The sequence below is a fragment of the Aotus nancymaae genome, unplaced genomic scaffold, assembly GCF_030222135.1.
Source record: "Aotus nancymaae isolate 86718 unplaced genomic scaffold, 86718_ANA_hifiasm-v0.15.2.pri h1tg000001l, whole genome shotgun sequence".
NCBI classification, from domain to species: Eukaryota; Metazoa; Chordata; class Mammalia; order Primates; family Aotidae; genus Aotus; species Aotus nancymaae.
Window position 1 is genome coordinate 2,323,499 of NW_026988412.1, and position 14,059 is coordinate 2,337,557.

General features: G+C 44.8%; 1 pseudogene; it reads right to left on the reverse strand.

Annotated features, from left to right (window-relative positions):
- Positions 1–6,825: 6,825 nt before the first annotated feature.
- On the reverse strand, positions 6,826–7,091 carry LOC110568650 (anaphase-promoting complex subunit 11-like; annotated as a pseudogene).
- Between the last annotated feature and the right edge of the window lie 6,968 nt (positions 7,092–14,059).

A 14,059-nucleotide genomic window follows, 5' to 3' on the forward strand; every position in this document is an offset into this window, starting at 1 on the left:
CACAGGCAGGGGCCAGGCCTCGGTGGAGCTGGCCAGGCTGTGGATTACATCTGTGCCTGCAGAGTTGAGCAGACTCCAGGGACTCTGCTTCTCTCATCCAGTCCCCTAGACACTAAATAGGTAGCGATCGATGTCTGCTTCTTTTCCCAAGAGACTTTAGGCCCCTACGTAGAAATAAAGTCCAAAAGTGTGTGTGTAACTGATTGCCAGCCAGACCAGAGGCGGGCAAGATCACACAGAGAGCAGCACCTGCTGTCATCCATCCTGGGAGGCTGTGTCCTCAGAGCGTTTTCCAGGCTCATAGCCACCAGCCCTTTCTCTAGACTTGGATTTAAAACAAGTCGTTCTGTCAAGCTTCATGGTGGGGATGAAGTTAAAGCACAAATGCCACTGACAGTGCAGTGAGCTCTTCTTTTTACCAAGGATTGAGAGAACATCCCCTTAGTGTCAGCGTCATCCTATAGAATAGTGGATCTTTGTGCCACAATCGGGAGGCTACATTCCCAAGGCACAGCCCACCCTGTACAGTCCTTCCCTTTTCCATTTCAGGACCAGGGTGTAGCCCTCACAGCCCGTGCTGCTGGGGCCGGGCTCCCAGCTTCCTTCCAAGCTCAGAGCTGCACTGACCTCCTCTTTTGGCCACTGTCAGGAATGCTGAAGGTGAAATGACGAAGGAGAATCCACCCCAGTAGCCCCAAGGCCAGCACTCCACATGTTGTCCCCGAAAAGCCAGAGCAGGGGACACGGCAGGGAGAGTGGGGAGCATCTGCTTCCATTTCCTCTCCACCCCAACTTGTTTAAACAGGGTTTTGGGGTGAGGAAAGTGAAGCACTGCCTGGGAGGCCATGAGCTGAGGAGACTTGAGTCTGGGCCTCACCCTGTGGGGTGTGGGTGGGCTTAGTGACTCAGTTTTCTCTTGGGCGTTGGGAGTAAAGAGCCCTGCAGGGAGGGGCTCCTTGTTTTCTACCTGGGTGAAGGATCTCTTGACACAGGCAATCACCATCCAGGCACACTGCGGAAATGAACAGCTGATTTTGTGCAGCCCAGCCCTTTTGCTGACACGGTTCTTCTTGGGGAAGTTGAGGTGGGGCAGGGGCTGTGCACAGGGCTCCCAGCTCGCTTTGTGTCTGCTCCCTTCCCTGCCCTCCACCCGGTGGCCAGTAGCCTACAGTCCACAGGGAAGCAGGTTGGTGCCACCCCTGTCTCCCCTCCGCAGCCGGCAGGACTGTAAATGCCTCACTTGGGTTCCCATGAAGCTGGTGAGGCAGAAGCCCCTCTGACCCAGAGGTCACTATGACCAGCATGTCCTGGAGAAAAGGCCTCACCCCTGCACCTTTCGTCTGCAAGGGTTCCTTTTATTTATTTTAAATGTTGATTTAAGTATATACTTGATCTACAGTTATCCACATAAATAGATTCAGTACAGGGCCTTACTCTGAATAAACACACAATAAGTTGGAAACGTTTTTTCATTGATCTGGTTCTAACTGGCTTTATAACATGGTGCTTTGAGACCTCTTGCATTGCGATGCTGATGACCACTGGTGCAGGGTCAGGAACGGGCCAGTAGCTTCTGAGCTCCCTAGCATTCTTGCCCTGGAGGAAGCCAGCCTATTCAGAAGGATCCCTCTCCCCAGGACCCTCAGGCTGGCGGGGCGCCCCTCGATGGCAGGCCTGTGCACACCTAAGGCCCAGGGAGCTGAGAGGCCGAAGAAAGAGGCTGACAAGTCTAGTTTCTTAGAAAGAAACATGTAATAGGGACTTCGGAACAGAAGCCATGTCCTGCGTAACCGCAAGACAGTGGGTCCCCACCTTGTTACCCGCCGGCCCAGGGCTTCTGTGCCATAGGGGAACGGGTATAGTAGCTTCAGAAGGAATTTGCCTAAGGGCTAGATTTACAGTATACAGCAGATGAATTAGAAATCTTAGAAGCGCCGATGGAACTGAGGCTCAGCATTGGCGTCCAAGACGGAGTGGCCCCAGCCTCCACAGGAGACCTCCCAGTGCCACTCCAGCTGACAGCCCACAGCACGTTTCCATAGCCATAGGTCGGCTTCAGGATCTCAGTCCTAAATTTAGCTTGTTCTTTTCCATTTTTAAAATTAGTCCATTTTAAATACAATATTTTGATATTTTTTAGGTAAGAACCATTCTCTTTATTCTTTATTCCCCCCAAATTTTGTTTTCTAAATGTATTTGTTCCTTCAAATGAAACTATTTTTTCAGGTTCTATAAGTAGAAATATTATATTTTGAATCAAGACTGTGTTACATTTATATTTTAATTTAGGGAAAAAATTGACAATGTTTAGCATTGAGCTTCTCATTTTAGAATACCATGTATCTTGCAATACATTCCCGCTTTTCTGGTGGCCTTCAGTAGAGTAAATTTTATGTATCTTTCACATTTTCTGTGAAATTTATTCCTGGATATTTTATAGTTTGGGTCAGGAATATTTCCAAATATTTTACCTCTAACTAGTCTTTGCTGATAGACTCATATTGGTTTTGCCGTATTTTTTTAAAATCTGCCTTTGTGGTTTATTATTTATGGACTTAGAGGCCTGGGATGTTGCCACCATGTTGCTGCCAGAGGCAGAGGGGAGCTGGCTTATGACTGCTGGCAGGAGTGACCTTGGACTAGGCCACGAGCCTCACTGACAGATGCAGAGAGAGCAGATCGCCAGCCCTGTCCCATAACTACAGGGCGAAGCTGGAGAGCGGAGGCCTGGGAAGACAGCAGCTCAGTCGCCCCTTCTCCTCCCTATGCTCTGCTGTGCTGCCTGAGCTCGTTGCTCAAACACACAAAACTGAGAAGCCATGAACAAAATGGTGACTAAAATAGGGAACAGGCATTTCTTTAATTACACATATCTGCTCTCACCCTTGGCACTGGGATGCCAAGTGGGTCACTTCCAACTCCTGTCACCTGAGGCTTATGCGGTCGAGTCAGATGTGCTCAGGCCGCTGTGACATCAGCTGGGGCTCTGGCTCCCTCGAGACCAGGTCAGGCTCAAGCCTGGCTGTTGACAGCAGTCACCGGGGAGCCTGGCTGCATGTGGCAATCCCGTGGTCTCACTCTGAAAAGTTGATTATGTTCTGGGATGGGACCTGGACATTGGAGGTTTAAATACTCCCCCCATTGCTTCCCCAAGGAACCGCTGACCTATAACTCAATTAGAGTCCCCATCAAAGTCCAGTTGCTCCTAAAACATCCGCAAATTGCATCAGGTGAAGACGTTCTCCTCTGCCGTGGACACACTTTCCATGCAAGGTGTCTCTTTAAATGTGTAGCCCAGCCCCCTTGATTTCCTGTAAATAAAACACAACAAAGCAAAAGCAAATGGAAATTCTTTCCACCAAAGCTTGTTTGGAGCAATGAAATTTGTTGGTGATTTCAGGAAATTGCCTCCCGCTCTGTGGAACAGTAACCCCCCACTTCTTCAAACCCAACACTGGGTATTTCTGTCCCTGAAATGCCCTTGGCTTCCCCCTCAAAGGGAGTTGCCACTTGACCTTCACATTCCACGCCCCCACCAGTCACTGGCCCGATTGTTTCACTGCCTGCACAGTGCCGTGGGATTTCCCATCTGTCCACGCCATCCTCTCCACTGGGTCCCTCAGCACGTCCACAGACTCCTTTGTGGGGTAGAACAATCTGGCTCTTTGTAGACTTCCCCACACCCATCAAGGTGCTCATAAACCAAAGGCCTTCCTAGTGAACAGTACCACCTTCTTTGTAAGGGACTTTAGATCACGAATAGCAACAGTTATTTATTTTACCCAAATCCAGGAACCTGATGAACACACTGAGGAAAATCCTGCCTTTCCTGAATGGCTACCAGGCAGGGAATGATGCTGGGAAGTGCTTACCCCACAGGCTGTGTGCCTTATCCCACTGGCCATCTCATGCAGTGTGCATGGAGGCATCATTACCGCACAGCTCTGAGGTCATCCAACCCACAAGCCACAGCTGCCCCACCTTCTTACAACAACAATAGCAGTTTCCCCATGGGGATTCACACCTCCTCCCCTCTCACTCTGCCTGTTTTCAGGGAAGCTGACTGTACCCTTTGAACTACAGCTTGAAGCGCCTGACCGTGGCTAAGCTGGTCAGGGCAGCAGTCTCCCTCCCTGAAGCCTCAGTGATTGACATGAGGACAACACATGACCTATGTGTGGCCGCCTGCACCCAGGAGGCTTAACAGTGGGATTTTGTTTGACTTTGTGGTACGTGGGTTCTTCCCTGATGAGTGTGAAGATGAAAATTCTTTTAAAAATGAAAACCCAATTTAAAATAAAATAAAAATAAAAACAAAGAACAAACTTTTATATAACTCAAAGTTTTTAAGAAACAACTCAATTTAAAAATTCCAAAGGATTTGAATAAACAGTTTTCCAAAGAAGGTATGTAATTGGCCAATAAACATATAAAAAGATGCTTACCACCATTAGATATTAGGGGAAGGCAAATCAAAACCACAGTAAGAAGCAACTTCACACGACATGGATGTGGTCAAACAGACAGAAAATAACAAATTGGAACCTTTATACGTGGCTGGTGGGAATGTAAAATGGTGCAGCTGGTTTGGAAAACAGTTTCACAAGTTTTCAAAAGCCTAGACCTAACAACTCTACTCATATTTATATGTCAGCTACAAATAAAAACATTAAGTTCACCAAACTGTGCGCATGAAAGTTCATAGCATCATTATTCATAAAATCTGAAAAAAATAGAAAATAACTCAAATGTCCATCAACTGACAAATGGATAATCAAGATGTAGTGTTAGTATATGCATACAATGGAAAACGAACCCGCTTAAGAAAGAATGACTTGATGACCCCGGCTACCATGCGGAGCAACCTTGAAAATGTTCTAAGTGAAAGAAGTCAGCAAGCCATGCTGAAGCAAGTCAGCATTTATACAATATGATTCAATTTACATGAAATACCCAGAACATAGAGACAGAAGGTAGACTAGTGGCTGCCTAAGGCTGGGGGCGATGGAAGGCAGAGTGTCTGCTAATAGGAGGTTTCTTTGGGGCGGATCATGAAAATATTCTAAAATCAGATTGTGGATCTATTTACAAAATGTTGTGAATATACTCGGAATCACTGAATTGTATACTTTAAGTGGGTGAGGCATGTGAAAATTAAATGTCAGTAAAGCTGTTAAAAATTTTTTTCATCCCAAAGCTACATTTTACCCAAGGTAAATGTTTGCTACCGCTTCTCTTTCCGGTCCCAAATAATTTCCAGCCACGTGTTCCAGTCAAGCCTCAACAAAATTAAACAACACCACAATTTACTCCAGTTACAAGCCAGTGTGGAAATGCCCCAAACTTGACCATAAATTTTCCACCCAACCCCCATCATCTCATTCCCAGGAAAAACTAAATGCAAGATGAACTCCCCTTGCAAGCCGAAGTCCTAAGACATTGAAGTCTAAAGAAATCACAGCCCATAATACAATTCTTTTTTTTTTTTTTTTTTTGAGACGGAGTTTCGCTCTTGTTACCCAGGCTGGAGTGCAATGGCGCGATCTCGGCTCACCGCAACCTCCGCGTCCTGGGTTCAAGCAATTCTCCTGCCTCAGCCTCCTGAGTAGCTGGGATTACAGGCACGTGCCACCATGCCCAGCTAATTTTTTTGTATTTTTAGTAGAGACGGGGTTTCACCATGTTGACCAGGATGGTCTCGATCTCTTGACCTCGTGATCCACCCGCCTCGGCCTCCCAAAGTGATGGGATTACAGGCGTGAGCCACCGCGCCCGGCCACAATAAAATTCTTAAAGTTTACAAACAATTTTTCCCAATTTCTTATTTGACTCAGTCTGAGGCTCTCAGTCACTGAGACGTCCCAGCCTTAGCGCATGCGTGACAGGCAACAGCGCACTGCCTGTGGCCCGTTTCTCACTGGGATTAGGCATATTTTTTAAAGGTAGAGAATCCCACCAGCAGCAGCAGCACCAGAGATTTTGTGAGAGATGAAAATCCTTAGACCCCACCCCAGCCTGCTGAATTAGAAACCCTGGGGGCATGGCCGAAAAATGTGTGGGTTCACAAGTTCACAAGCCGTGAGACAAAGTAGCAAACGTGAAAAGCAATGTGTGCTCATGCCTGCTTGCAGCAACGTTTCAGAAAGCCCTTGATTCTGTGATGATGTGCATGCAGCTCTCTGGGGGGAAGCCTGGAAGACAAAAGAGGAGAGTGCGGGGGGCCCTCACATCTCTGGCCTGAGCCACTATATTCCTTGAAAGATAAATGACCCAAGCTTGTAATCAGCTACTGCCCAGGGCTTGCTTCTTTGGGGGAGTTCATGAAGAGGACTCTTGCATGCACACTTCTGATAGCTTTGGAGATCCTGCCACTGGACTAGAGACAAAACCTCCAGGACTCTAATTAAAAGGCTGGTGTGTTCACAAAGATTGCTAACCCAACAGGAAACAGAGCAGAGACTGCTCACATGGACTGAACTAATGGAGGCCTGAAGTGATTTTACGGCTTTTTGTTGGAAATACTGCTGATGCTTTTTGTTTTGTTTTTCTGAATCAGGAGGATTTGTTGTTGTTGTCGTTGTTCTTTGGGCTATTTATGGCCTTTAAGAATTAAAATTCTTTTTTTTTCAATATTTGAGTAGTTCAATGAGTTTTAGTTATTGTATAAAAGTGTCAACATCGTGATGGAAAAACAAACGAAGCTCCAGCCCTCGTTCCACCTTGTTGCAGCCCAAGAGAACTGTCCCCAGCAGTGAGTACAGCCATTGGCGCCAGCGTGAGGAGGGGTCTCAGGACGCCACCTCCAGCGAGGGCAAGGCTGGGCCCTCACTCCTTGAACTTCCACTCCTGGCGACACGTGGGGCAGTGCTGCTGCACCTGCTGCGCGTGAAGCCACTTGAGGATACAGGGCATGTGGACGCAGTGGGAGCACTGGCCCCACACCAACAGGCAGTCATCGCCGGGCACCTTGCAGTCGGGCAGCAGCCATTGAAAGCCATCCTGCAGATGCCACAGTTCTCATCGTTGGCCACCCAGAGCCAAGTGGCCATGCCGTTCCAACACTTTACATATATATATATATGTAAATACATATAAATACATATATATATATATATATTTTGCTTTTTGTCTTTCTCTTTATTTTTAAAATCGTTTCCATCTTACAAGAGATGCTCTTTTGAAGGGAAAATTTCACAGATCATGAAAATTTGTACTGAGAACAGATTTTCCCTACACAGCTAAGTAGCAGCAGCTTCTGCCATATACTTCTTGAAGATAACAGCATCAATAAAAATAACAATAATAAAGTTGAAATAGGCCATATGTTTGAGACCAGCCTGAGCAACTGAACAACAGGGGAAGGGAACCCCAGGTAAAGAAAAAAAAAGAAAAAAGTCAGGCACCCGATTGGGGACATCGAACCAGAGATACTTCACACGCATGTGTCTCTAATGGAAATCCCACCGCGAAAGCCTTGGAAGGCCGAGGCGGAAGGATCCCGAGTTTTGAAAACTTGTGAAACTGTTTTCCAAACCAGCTGCACCATTTTACATTCCCACCAGCTATGTATAAAGGTTCCAATTTGTTGTTTTCTGTCTGTTTGTCTCTGATAAAATAGACTTTAAAGCAACAGAGATCAAAAGAGGCAAAGAAGGACATTACATAATGGTAAAAGGATCAATGCATCAGGAAGAGCTAACGATCCTAAATATATATGCACCCAATACAGGAGCACCCAGATACATAAGGCAAGTTCTTAATGACTTACAAAGAGACTTATACTCCCACACAATAATAGTGGGAGACTGTAACATCACATTGTCAATATTAGACAGATCAACGAGACAGAAAGTTAACAAGGATATCCAGGACTTGAACTCAGACCCGGAACAAGTAAACTTAATAAACATTTATAGAACTGTCCACTTCAAATACACAAAACATACATTCTTCTCAGTATCACATCACACCTACTCTAAAAGTGACTACATAATTGCAAGTAAATCACTCCTCAGCAATTTCATAGCATTTCACAGGTTTAAATGAAATATTGGTTGGCTGCTTGTTTGTTATTTTCCTCCCTTATTCCTTCCTGTCTCCATTGTTAAGCCCAATTATTGACATAAAAGAGGTTTTTAATACCTATTTCTAGACTGCATTCTTGCTTAGGCAATAGAGCAAGATTCCCGTTCTCGCTCCCTCTTTCTCTTCCTTTCTTTCTCTCTTTCATTCTTTTTTTTTTCTTTCTTTCTCTCTTTCTTTCTTAAAAAAAATTAGGGAAGAGAAATTAACTGGTGAGAAGCACAGGTGTTATATCTTGACTGAAATGCTGGCTACAAGGATTTGTTACATTAGTTAGAATTCATCAAACTGGCTACCTAAAAACAATGCATTTCAAAGTATTTAAATTTTACTTCAAAATGTAAAATTTAACAACAAGAAAGAACTCCTTGTTAATCTCTGATTCAGAAATTCAGTATAAATATCTATGTTAGATACTAATAGTAATAAAAAAAGAATTAAGTATACCCTTGTAAATAGAATTTGAGACATAAAGAAAATGATACATGTCCCTGGTCCTTGCCTCTTCCTGCACATGAGATAATGCCCGCTGGGATTAGTGATAATGCTTCTGTCATCTATAACCGGGTGGACTCTCACACCCAAACCTTCACGTGATTCTGCTTTAATGTAACTTCTGAGCAAGTCTGATGTGATTCTGCATGTACTGAACCTCCACACCTTGTATTGAAGCTGTGAGCGAAACCCTATTTTGGAGCAATCTAATAGAATTTCTCTAAAGGGCTGCTCTCAGGCTGTAGACTCAGTAAGACTTCTGAACACAACTAACTTTAATTATTTTCAAGTTTGATTTTTTTTTTTTTTTTAGCTGACGAAGCTGTGGTAGGCAGTCTTCTTTGACCCTGTGATCCCCATGTCCTGGTATTCATGGCCTTGTGCGGTCCCCTCCCCCGAGAATGGGCTGGACTTACTGACTACCTTCTGATGGATAGAATGCAGCAGAAACGATGAGGTGCACTTCCAAACCTGGTTATAGACACACTGGCGTTCATCCTGGATGCCGTCTGACCGTTTCTCAGGTCACTAACTGCTGTGTAGCAAGGACATTCAGGCAGCCTATGGAGAGAGACTCACATAACAAGGAACAAGGCTGCTGGCAGGCTGGGGGGAGAAAACGTGAAAGCCGGCTCCCTACCCAGCCAGCCCCGCCAAGCCTTCAGATGAGACTGCAGACTTATGAGAGACCTCAAGCCAGAGGCACTCAATTGAGCTGCACTGGATTCCTGACCCATAGGAACGCGAGATAATGAATGCGTATTGTTTTAGGCTGCTAAATTTTGCAATAATTCCTTACACCACAATATGTAACTAATTTACATGCCGATGATTCTGATGCAGGCTAAAATTTAAGAGCCGGCTTTCATTTCAGGAGTGGTCAATCGCCAACTGAATCAGAGTTTCTCACTCTTCCCCTGGTCTCCCAGTAAGGCTCAGGTGATTTCTGATGATTTCACTAGCTCTTAGGTTGGTCCCTCCCCTTTCCTAACACTGACAGGGCTTGTGTTACTCACCAAATTGAGTGCTTTCCTTCCTTGCTTTCAGTTTCTCCTTGTGTTCAAGCCCCATTCCTTTCCTCTTCCTGCACAGTCCACTGCATTTTGCACAAGAGTTATCCTACAGAAGGATATAAATGGGTCACTTCCGGTCTGCTCAAGTCATCTGACGTTAAACAGGTCCTGTTTGTTCTCTCACCCTGAGTGGGATAACGGTTTTCCATCAGAACGAGCCCTGACCTGAGCTGCCTGTGGCAGACTCCCCTTTGGTGGGTCCCACCTCTGCTCATCCTCGTACTTTCCTTGAGTTTGTCAAGCATGTCCTCTTGGAGCTGAATCCAACCTGTATCTTCACCTATAGCGTCCATATAACCTGAGAAACCCCCAGTGGAGCTTCGATGATTTCAGGTTGGTGAAGTTGGTCAGAAGATCTGGCCTGGTTGCTAAGACCGTGGTTCTCACTCCTGAGGGCACAGAATGAGGCAGGATAAGGAAGGTTAGGGGTCTACACTGACTCGTCCCCTTGTGTGAAGCCCAGTGGGCTCCCTTCTCAACAGGCTCCTTTCACTTGCACCCTCACGTGTCAGCACCTAACTCTTCTCCAAGGTAAGCAATCCTACATGGTACCAGCCAAACACTAGACCCTTACAAGTTCCTGATACCCAATACAGCTGGGAAAGAGAACAAAATCCCCTTATTCATGGTACAGCTTCCCCAGTCTTCAGCCAATTAAAATACAAAGCCCAAGAAGATATTAGCTACAAATTCCTACCTCGGCGGGGGAACTAAGAACTTCTCTGGGGTCCCACCTGTGCAAGTAATCGCAAGGTTTAGCTCATAGTGTCCTTTCCCTCATCTTAATAGTGAAAAACACATTCCTAGGTAGAGACTTTATGTGCTAATGATGCATGTGGTACATGTTAGAGCATGTAGATGCTGAGCGCATGTGCCAACCACAGGTCCGTCTTTGCGCACTTGACCTCACCAGTATCACTGCTCCCATAAATGGAATTCCCCTTACGGCACTAGCTGCTATTTTTTCTTTTTTTCTTTTTTTAAGATGGGGTTTCACCATGTTGGTCAGACTGGTCTTGAACTCCCGACCTCAGGTGATCTGCCCGCCTTGGCCTCCAAAGTGCTTGGATTACAGGCGTGAGCCACCACACCCGGCCTGTTTTTTCTTTTGAGCAGTTCACTCTCCCTCTTGGAGTGTAGCTTTTGCTTTGCAACAAACTTCTTTGCCTACTTTTACTTTGGACTAGTTCTTAAATTATTTTGTGCGGTGAAGTCAAGAACCTGAACCAACAACAATAAGAATCACCTGGAAGTTTTGAATAGATGCTGATTCACAAGCCCCACCCAGACAACTGAAGTCACACGCCCCGGGTGATTCCAACAGTTGTAGGAGGCAAACCTTCAAATGTTCTTACTGCAGGTCCTCTCTGTGCAAACCTAAGGGGCTCCTCCCAGACGCCAGTAGTTCTCTGGATCTTACCTGCATGCTGCCAACCCCCTGAGGTGTCATTCTGGTCTGTCCTCTGAGACCACCCTTCTCTTCATCAGTGAGATGGCTTTGACCCCAGTCACTCTTTTTTTCTTTCTTTTTTTGGGGGCAGGGGAGCATAGGAATTTTGTTTTGTTTCTTTTTGTTTTTATTTGTACAAATTTATGGGGCACGTGTGAAATTTTGTTGCATTTATATAAATGCATAGTGATCAGGTCAGGCTGTTTAGGGAGTCCATCACCAGAGTACAATACATTTTTGTTTAACTATGGTCACTCCATTCTGCTGTCAAACGTCAGATATATTCCTTCCGTCTAACTGTAACCCACTTCTCTCCATCCTCCCCCTTCCCTGAATCACCCTTCCCAGCCTCTGGTATCTGTCTTTCCACTTTCCACTTCTATGTGATCAGACTTTTTAGTTCCCACTTATAAGTGAGAACATGCAATATTTGTCTTTTCGTGTCTGACTTATTTCACTTAAGATAGTCCCAGTCACTATTTCTAATTCAGCAATAGCTTAGGTGTCTCTCACTTTTTGAGTGTCCCCTGAAAGAGAAACTGAATTAAGGTTGGTCCCCACCTCCCTCTCTCCCAGCCTCCAGAACCACATTGTGCTTTTATCAAATTGGTCCTGGTCCTTAAATTCATAGGGAAGTGTCTCTCTTCTTGCTGAATTAGTCAGTGTATTGATATGGTTTGGCTGTGTCCCCACCCAAATCTGATCTTGAATTGTAATCCCCATAATCCCCGTGTTGAGGAAGGGACCTGGCAGGAGGTGATTGGCTCATGGGGGTAGTTCTCCCCATGCTGTCTTAGTGATAGTGAGTTCTCACGTGATCTGATGGTTTTATAAATGTTTGACAGTTCCTTCTTTACACACACTCTCTCTGCTGCTGCCATGTCAAGAAAGTCCTTGCTTCCCCTTCACCATCTGCCATTGTACATTTCTTGAGGCTTCACTAGCCTCAAGTCAATCAAACTGTGAGTCAATTAAACCTCTTTCCTTTGTAAATTACCCAGTCTCAGATATTTATTTCTTTCCTTTTTTGAGATGGAGTTTCATTCTTGTTGCCCAGGCTGGAGTACAGTGGCTCGATCTCAGCTCACTGCAACCTCCACCTCCCAGGTTCAAGCAATTCCCCTGCCTCAGCCTCCCAAGTAACTGGGATTACAGGAGCCCACCACCATGCCCAGCTACTTTTTGTATTTTTGGTAGAGATGGGGTTTCACCATGTTGGCCAGGCTGGTCTCGAACTCCTGACCTCAGGTGAGCCACCTGCCTTGGCCTCCCAAAGTGTTAGGATTACAGGTGTGAGCCACCATGCCCAGCCTCAGGTATTTCTTTATAGCAGTGTGAGAACAGACTCATACATGTATTAACTAGCTTTCTCCAGAGAAACAGAGCAATTGGATATACACACATACACACACATCTATATATAGAGAGACATTGCATCAATAGGATATATATATATATATAATGTACACACAAATATAAAGTTGTACATATATAAAATATATATATTATGTTATATACATATATTAATATAATATATTAATTAAGAGAATGATATGTGTGTATATGTATGTAAAGAGATTTATTTTAAGGAATTTGTTTATGTGATTGTAGGGTCTGGCAAGTCCAGGATTTGTCAGGCAGGCAGGATATGTTACAGTCTGAAACAGACTTCATTTTTCTTCTGGAAATCTCAGTTTTTGCTAAGTCCTTCAACTAATTGAATAAGGTAAGCTACATTATCTAAGGTCATTTTCTTCACTGAAAAATCAACCGATTGTACATGTTGACAACATCTACAAAATACCCTCACAGCAACACACAGATTGGTGTTTCACCAAACAGCCACCACGTCCTAATCAAATTGACGCAAAAAATTTAATCATCGCAGCTGGTTTCCTCTCTCTTGTTTTTATTTTTAATCTGTTCCTGTTTTGAAAGTGAAACTGAAGCATGTTTCCCAAAATGCTCTTGTTCCTGCTTAATTTCCCAAGCAAATACGATTCGTAGGAACAGAATGTCCAAAGCACAGGCCCTTCCATTCACCTTCCCCGCCTTTAGCTTTTCAGTGATACCACTGGGATGAGCATACGTTCTCTTCATAAGGAAAACAGGGCATGGGCAGTGGAGCTCAAAGCCTCTGTGGCTACAGCCCTTTGCGCTCATCTCCCTGGCCAGACATGACTCACTCGGCCACACCCAGCTGCCAACAGGCTGGGAACTGGTGTCCTGGGGGATAGTACTGGGCAAAATCACAGCTCAGTAGTTCTGTTGTTAAAGAAAGGAGAGGGAGCAGGTGGGCCCAGCTTTTATTCACTTAAGTAACAATACGAGAGTGTCTCTGCCTTCTATATTCTGTAAGTTATACTTCATTATTTATGAAATGAAACAAAACTGACCTTATGTGAATGCAAAATGCACCATCACATAGATGTGATTTTTAAACTCAAGCAGAGAATCTCCACCTTCATGAAATACCTTCCTGCTCGAATCTGTCCTGGACCCATTACCTTGGGCTATGCACAGTCTTCTCCAGGGAAATACCCATTAAAATGTTTCTTCTCTCCCCTCCTCCAGGCTCCCAGCTCCTTGAAAAAATCTTCACGACATTGGATTTTACAAAGATTTCTTTGATATGGCACCAAACACATAGGCAACAAAAGAAAAACTAGATACATTGGACACATCAAAATTGAAAACTTTAACAGCTCTAAAGACACTATCAAGCTGGGCACAGCGTCATGTTCCTATAGTCCCAGCTACTTGGGCGGCTGAGGCAGAAGGATCACTGGAACTCGGGAGTTTGAGATCTGTCTCAGCAATATAGCAAGACATAGTCTCTAAAAATCATAATAATAATTGTATTAGTTCATTCTCACACTGCTATAAAGACATACCTGAGACTGGGTAACTTATAAAGAAAAGAAGTTTAATTGGCTCATGATTCTAAAGGTTGAACAGG